Source organism: Theropithecus gelada, chromosome 20, assembly GCF_003255815.1.
Source record: "Theropithecus gelada isolate Dixy chromosome 20, Tgel_1.0, whole genome shotgun sequence".
Lineage (NCBI taxonomy): Eukaryota > Metazoa > Chordata > Mammalia > Primates > Cercopithecidae > Theropithecus > Theropithecus gelada.
In genome coordinates, this window is record NC_037688.1 from 53,524,215 (window position 1) to 53,532,717 (window position 8,503).

Genomic DNA, 8,503 nt, shown 5'->3' on the forward strand with positions numbered 1-8,503 from the left:
AAATTTCAGATTTCATAACCTTTATGGCCTCTGGTCCCTTGAGGAGGCAGCATGAGATTTGAAAATGGAGGGAGTCCTCTAAGTCGGAAATGTCCAATAGGAATAAAATTGAGCCGCATGTGTCATTTACAGTAGTCTAGTGGCATCATGAAAGGAAAACAGGTGAAATTGATGGTAATACCTTAACCTGATGTATCCAAAATATTATCACTTATATATGTGAGCAATATGAAATTATTAATGAAGACCATCAGAAAATGCTTCTTAAATTTGGGGTACTAAATCTTGTAAAGTCACTCTGTATTTAAACTTCTAGCACATCTCAGTTCCAACCAGCCCCATGCAAAAAGCTCAGCAGGCCCACGTAGGCAGTGGCTTCAGCACTGAAGAGCAACTCTGAGGGCACTTGCGCGTCTAACCTCTGGGAAGTCGAGATTCTGGACCCCCTTTCCTGCCAGATGAGAGCGAACACCCTCATCCTGCCCATCTCTTTCCTCATGCCCAAGGGTGGGAGAGGCAGTACCCAGTGACAGAGCCAGGGCTGCAGGCAAGAGGTGTCCACAGGTGGACCACTGCTGCCCACCTGCTTCTGGGCAGGGCTCCCTCACCCTTCCAAAGGTCAGACAGTGCGTCAGGCTTCAGGAGGAAACCCCGGACTTCAGATCTGTCAACAGCCTCTTGACCTCCGAAGTTTGGATGTGGAGGGAATAAAGGCAAACTTTTTATTTTGCAATTTGCCCTTGGCCCTGATGATTAGGCTATGGCCGGCTATGAGCGTGGGGACTGTGTGAGTTTAAGCACCAAGCATGTCAACATGCATTTCTATGTAATTTATCCCTATCCAACAAGAGGCCCCCCCTTTAAATAAAGGGAAAAGCAAATCAATACCTTACACAGTGCCTTCTGTTTGCCAGGTAACAACAAGTAGTAACCAACCTGTCATTTGAATCCTGGCATCCTGACTGCATGGGTGTATGTATCAGTTAGCTAATGCTGCATAATAAACCACCCTAAACCTTATTAGCTCATAATTGGGATGGTCAGTCATTTAGGCTGGACTCAACTGGGCCATTTTTCTGGTCTCAGCTGGGCTCCTTCAGGCATGTGTGGTCAGCTGCTGGTTGACTAAGTGGCTCTGCTTCTGGGTGTGGGCTGGCTGTCAGCTGGGGCACCTTGGTTTTCCTCCCCAATGGGATCTCATCCTCCAGCAGGCTAACGTGTGCTTGTTGTCATGGAGATGGCAGGGTTATAAAAGAAAAAGTAGAAGCATTCAAGGCTTTTTGTCCCTAGACCCCAAACTTTCACACTGCCATATTCATAGCTTTCTATTGCCCAGAGTAAATAAGGCCAGCCCACATCCAAGCATCAGGAAACAGATTCTGCCTGTCTATTGGAGCAGCTATAAAAGCATATTCCAAAGGGCCTGGAAACGAGAGGGGATGCAGAATTGCTGCCATTTTGGCAATCAGTATCATTCTGCCTCTTCTTACAACAAGGTTTACATAACTGTTCCAAGTCAAGGAACTTATCCAAAGCGCTACAGCTATTAAGTGGCTGGACTGGGACTCAGGATCAACTTTGCCTGACTCCAAAGCCCATGTACCTCCATAGACCTTACAACTCAAGCAGCTTCCCTAGGCCTTTGAGATCCTGAAGACTGACTCTTCTGCAATAGAATAAAGGTTCTTTTGAGATGCTCATCCTTCTAGTAGGGTTCTTCACAATTAGGAGTAATCCCCACCAGAGAATGCTTCTGAAATGTCTTGGAAACATTTAGATTAACTTGGGAAAATGGCTAATGGCTGAGTTTAAAAAATCAAGGCATAACTTTTTCATTTAAATTAATTTGGGGAAATGGCTGACTGCTGAGTTTAAAAAATCAAGGCATAACTTTTTAATTTCTTATCATAGGAGAGATCTGAAAACCCATATAATGCAGGAACAGGTGTGCAAATTATTTTTATACCCATTCAGTATTTGTAGGCTGTTTATGATTTTTAGCACAGACTAGATCAAACTACCGTTCCTGAAACAACCTTTTACTCTGAAAGCAAGAGACACAAAGGTAGATCTGCCGAGAAGACATTTTCTCCTGCCTCAATTTAGCCAAACAGCTGAATACGTATTAAAGTCAGCCTTCGATTTCTAACAAGTCAAGCTGTTTGCCAAGACTTCAATCAGATCATATGAGTGCTTCAGCTACTTCATCATCCTAGGACCAGACAGATCGAAGCTCTAGGGGTGGAGTGGTGAGAGGACCTGCACTAGCAGGTAGGCAGCCATAGGTCCGTAGGTGAGAGTCATCCATTAAGTGGGGTGTTTTGGGGTCCTGACATTTACGACACAATTAACTTCTATATTACTAAATGTAAAGCATAGAACATTACAAATAAAAAATCTACATATAAACTGAACATGTCAGCAATTACTGTTATTGTTATTCATCATTATTCTAAGTGTGATTATTATTATCACAAGTAGAAATAGTGGTTGTGATTGTTGTTGCTGCTGCTGCTGTTGCTATAGGGATTGTGATAAAAACACCAAGTAAGGCTCTGCTGCCTCCTCCACCTGTGGCATCGGGCTCTGCTGGGTCACTAGTTTGGTGCACACTCTGGACCTCTTTCATGAAGCTACAGCTGAAGAGCCTTCAGGCTCTGCTATGGCAGAGAAAGAGCCCCAGTTAAGGCTGAGAGCAGAATCCTATGAATTTGAAGGTGGCAGGTAGGATGGTCCCAGAGTGCAGTTGATGGTGAAGAGGTTAGTGAATGAGTGGAAGCCTTTGGTGAAAGGCAGAGTTTGTCCATGACCCAGATCAGATTGCACTTTGGGGCCAATCAGTGAAACAGACACATCTGCAGAACTGGAAATGGAGGACAAAGATTCAGTCGATGTGTTCCAGAAGCAGACGGGAGTGTCTACTGAGAACACACTCACTGTTTTACCCCAGAACTCTGTTCCTACACACCAAGCAGACATTCTCATGTGGAAAACTGCAATATGGTTCCACCACGTCTGACTGGTCCAGTATCCCTTTCTCTATTCTTCACTTTCTCCTTCCTCATTCCTTTACTGTACAGAAATTACCAAGTGCAGCTGCACAAGCATATGGATGATTTTGTTTGCTTGCTTGTTTGATTGTACTGAATCACCAGCAGTTTGTGTTGAGTGATTTCCAATGGAAACAAGGCGAGGGAAAACACTGATTCTGGAAAAAGACTCCCTTTCTCCACCAGGGGATGCTCACTTACCTCTCATCTCTATGTTCCAGGACTTCAACAACAGAACAAACATGATGATCCTTAACGCTTGTGCAGGGAGAAGAAAAAAACATAATAATCTTTGCATATATTATTTGATTGGATAATTTTGTTTTTGAAATATTCCATTGTGAAACTAAGGACAATTTCATAACTTTTAAATGTAGCTGTTACACATAGGGCAAATCTGTCCTTACACAGGACTAAGTGACACTTACAAGAACAGAATGAATCCCAGATATGTTCCTCTTGAAATCTGGCATCTGGTTGTTTAAACATACATCTTGTGTAAAATATGTATATTTAAAAATGTATATAAATAGAAACATGAAGTTTCTCTAGCCACCAAGTAGGTTGGTTGGACTCAAAATGAGGTAGAAGGAGTTTCCATCTGCAATACATTTGAAGTGCTCCCAGGAACCAGGGAACTGTCCACACCCTCTGAGGCTACCCCCTCCTCTTCTGCCTGGGGCTGGGTGCCTGTGAGATTCCCATGTCCTGGCCCAGGAGGTATATGGAGGGTGGGAGGTTGTCTGTCTCACACCCAGGCAGATATCCCTAGCGCAGGACTCTCTGGAAGGTATTCCCGGAGTCCCCATAAGCTGCCAGGCTGACACCTTTCCAGAAAAGTTATACAGGTGAATTGCTCTTGGGACTCATTCCATGGGTGATACCAAGCCACACTGCACACTGGGTAGAGGGCAACAGATCTAATGCAACTGCAAACTACAGTAAAGCTGGGTGTGTGTGTGTGTGTGTGTGTGTGTGTGTCAGAGTCTCCCTCTGCTGCCCAGACTGGAGTGCAGTGGTGTGATCTCAGCTCACTCCAACCTCCACCTCCCAGGTTTAAGCGATTTTCCTGCCTCAACCTCCCAAATAGCTGGGATTACAGGTGCCCACCATGATGTCCAGCTAATTTTTGTATTCTTGGTAGAGACAGGATTTCACCATGTTGGCCAGGCTGGTGTTGAACTCCTGACCTCAGGTGATCCACCAACCTTGGCCTCCCAAAGTGCTGGGATTACAGGCATGAGCTACTGTGCCCGGCCCAAACTACAGTAAAGCTCTATCTGCTGACAAAATCCGAGAGCCAGGAAATGGAACGTCCTCTTTATTCTTCGAAGGAAACAAGAACAGGCTAGAAGTGGTTGGCACATATGTTCATGACTGCCATTGTCTGGGAGGGCTGAGAAGTGCATGAGCTCAGAAAAGGACTGTGCTGCATGACAAGCTGGAGGGGGTGTGACAGGGGAAGACTATAAACAAAATGTGTAAAGTAAAATGGAAGTTCCACTCGTGGAAACATGGAACATTCTTTCTTCACGGTGAAGAAAACAGAAAGAAAAAAGAAACCTGAAAACTGGCTTTAAGAAGAAAAAAATCTCCAACCAAACCCTAATTATGCTGTGGATGGCATATCTCTGCTTTCATGCAATGATTGGATGAAACCTGCTATGAGTACATCGTCCCAACTGGCTACAGCAAGCTTGTCCAACCTACAGCCCGTGGACCACATGCGACCCAGGATGGCTTTCAATGTAGCCCAATGCAAATTCGTAAACTTCCTTAAAACATTATGAGATTTTTTTTTGCGATTTTTATTTTTAGCTCATTAGCTATTATCGGTGTTAGTATATTTTATGTGTGGCTCAAGACAATTCTTCTTCTTCCAATGTGACCCAGGGAAACCAAAGATTAGATACCTCTGCACTACAGGGTTCTAGAAAAATAAGTGATATGGTTTGGCTCTGTGTCCCTACCCAAATCTCATCTTGAATTGTAATCCCCACTTGTCAAGGGAAGGACCTGGTGGGAGGTGATCGGATCATGGGGGCATTTTCCCGCATGCTGTTCTCATGATAGTGAGTGAGTTCTCACCAGAGTTGATAGTTTTAAAGTGTATTGCTTCCTGTCTCTCTCTCTCCTGCTGCCTCGTGAAAAAGGTGCTTGCTTCTCCTTCACCTTCCGCCATGATAGTAAGTTTCCTGAGGCCTTCCCAGGAAACAGTTAATTGAACTGTGAGTCAATTAAACCTCTTTTATTTATAAATTACCCAATCTCAGGTAGTATCTTTGTAGCAGTGTGGAAATGGACGAATAAAATTTAAAAAATACATAGTGTGTACTCTTGCCAGACATATGAAACTCAGTTTCCATGAATTACCATGAGAAAAAAACAAATTAACTAGATTGAATCAGGGAATGGGACTGATCACTCCTGGGATGAAATACACTCAAATAGATTAAAATGTTGCTTGCAGTGTGTGTGTGTGTGTGCGTGCGCATGTGTGCATGTCTGTGTGTGTGGTGTGCGTGTGTGTTGTGTGCGTGCGTGTGTGCATGCATGTGTGTATAGTGTGTATGTAGTGTGTGTGTTGTTTGTGTGGTGCATGTGATGTGTGTACTCTGGTATGTGTGATGTTTGTGGTGTGTCTGCATGTGTGGTGTGTGTGTAGTGTAGGGTTGTGTGCTGTGTGTGCATGCGTGGTGTGTGTGTGGTGTGCATGCATGCACGTGTGGTGTGTGTAGTGTGTTTGTTGTGTATGTGTGTAATGTGTGTGGTGTGCGTGTGTACTGTGGTGTATGTGGTTTGTGTGTTTTGTGCATGTGTGTGTGGTGTGTGTGCATGTGTGCGTAGTGTAAGTGTGTAGTATATGTGTAACATGTGTATGTAGTGTGTGGTATACGTGTGTGTGGTGTGTATGTATGTGGGGTGTGTGTGTGTGCGTGTGTGTTTTAAGTCAGAGTCTTGCCCTGTCGCCCAGGTTGGAGTGCAATGGCACAATCTTGGCTCACTGCAACCTCTGGCTCCCAGGTTCAAATGATTCTCCTGCCTCAGCCTCCCGAGTTGCTGGGATTACAGGCATCCACCACCATGCCCAGCTAATTTTTGTATTTTTAATAGAGACGAGGTTTCACCATGTTGGCCAGGCTGGTCTCGAACTCCTGACCTCATGATCCACCGTCCTTGGCCTCCCAAAGTGCTGGGATTACAGGCGTGAGGTACGTGGTGTTTTTGAGTGTGTGATGTGTGTGTAGTGTGTGTGTGTGGTGTGTGTGGTGTGCGTGTGTTTGTGCATGCATGTGTGGTGTGTGTGTGTGTGGTGTGTTTGTGTGCATATGTGTGTAGTGTGTGTGGTGTGTGGTTTGTGTGGAGGGTGTGTGGGGGTGTGCATGCGTGTGTGTGGGGTGTGTGTATGGTGTTTGTGTATGTGTAACGTGTGTGTATGGTGTTTGTGTATGTGTAACGTGTGTGTATGGTGTTTGTGTATGTGTAGGGGTGTGTGTGTGTGTGTCCTGTGGTGTGTTTGCCACTGAATACCAGAAACGCTGCCTGCTTGAACTAAATAAAACGCTCTGAGTTTTTTTAAAAAGTACCACCCTATGGAACCCAGAATCCTCCCACCTAGTAGGTGGCTCTTCAACCTCAGGTTTTCAGTCTCAGTTCCCTCAAGAGCAGCCATGCAGCAGACCAAGTGCAGTGGGTGGGGAACTTGGTGGGGGATGCCAAGGTTTTCCTAGAGGGCCAGGCCCTAATTTAGGGAGAATTCTGTGAAAGAACGCATTCCCACCCACAGCCAGGAGCTAAGTCCTCATTTGGGCTCCAAAGGCAAAGTGATAGCTTCTCACCCCTCTGCTTTCTTCCTCACTCTGAAGGTGATCACCAGCTGGCGGCTGAAGATCAAAGATAAATATCTCTAGACAGAACAGGCTGTCTTTTCTTTTCAATTGAAAAAAATTATTATATATTTATGAGATACAATGTGATGTTTGATGTATGTATACATTATGGAAAGATTCAATCAAGTCAATTAACATAACCATCCAGTCACCAATTTGGCATTTTTTTTGTTGTTGTGAGAATATTAAAATTTAATATTGCGATTTTGAAATGTACAGTTCATTATTAACTGTGTTCACCATGCAATGCAATAGAACACACTTATTCCTCCAGTCTAAATAAAAGTTTGTACCCTTCCATAAACATCTTCTTTTTGCATATTCCTCCCGTCCCCCTGACCCAGCCTCTGGTCGCCACCTCTCTCGTCTCTGTTCTCTGTTTCTGTGAGATCAACATTTCTGATTCCACATATAGGTGAGATTATACAGTATTTGTCTTTCTATGCCTGGTTTACTTCACATAGCAGAATATCCTCTGGTTAAATCCAAGATGTCACAAATGACATAATTTCCCTCTTTTTTATGGAAAAATAGTTCTCCATTATGTATATACACCACATTTTCTTTTCTATTCTTTCTTTCTTTTTTTTTTTTTTTTTTTTGGAGACAGAGTCTTGCTCTGTTGCCCAGGCTGGAGTGCAATGGCATGATCTCAGCTCACTGCAACCTCCTCCTCCTGAGTTCAAGCAATTCTTCTGCCTCAGCCTCCTGGATAGCTGGGATTACAGGTCCGCATCACCATGCCCAGCCAATTTTTGTATTTTTAGTAGAGACAGGTATGTTGGCCAGGCTGGTCCTGAACTCGGGACTTCAAGCCACCCGCCTGCCTTGGCCTCCCAAAGTGTGGGATTACAGGTGTGAGCCACGGTGCTCAGCCCATATTTTCTTTATCCTTTCATCCATTAATGGACGCTTGGGTTCCTTCCATATCTTGATTATTGTCAGTAATGCGAAAATAACCATGAGGGTAAATATCTCTTCAATATACTCATTTAAATTCTTTTTGATATATACCCAAAAGTGGAATTGCTAAATCATAGGATACTTTTATTTCTAGTTTTTTGAAGAACGTCCATAACGTTTTCAGAATGGCTGTACTACTTTACATTCCCACCAACAGGGTACATCCTTGCCAACACTTGAAATCATTAGTCTTTTTTATAAGAGCCATTCTAACAGGCCTGAGGTGATATCATTAAAATTGCTTTCCTTTTTGCTCAACTAAGTGGTCAGAATTTTGTATTTAATGTCTTTAAACGGTCTCACGCCTATAATCCCAGCACTTTGGGAGACTGAGGCAGGCAGATCACCTGAGGTCAAGAGTTCGAGACCAGCCTCACCAACATGGTGAAACCCAGTCTCTACTAAAAATACAAAATTAGTTGGGCGTGGTGACACTCACCTGTAATCCCAGCTACTCGGGAGACTGAGGCAGGAGAATCACTTGAACCTGGGAGGTGGAGGTTGCAGTAAGCCAAGATTACACCATTGCACTTCCAACCTGGGCGACAGGGCAAGACTCTGTCTCAAAAAAAAAAAAAAAGAAAAGGCCTCAAATTCCCA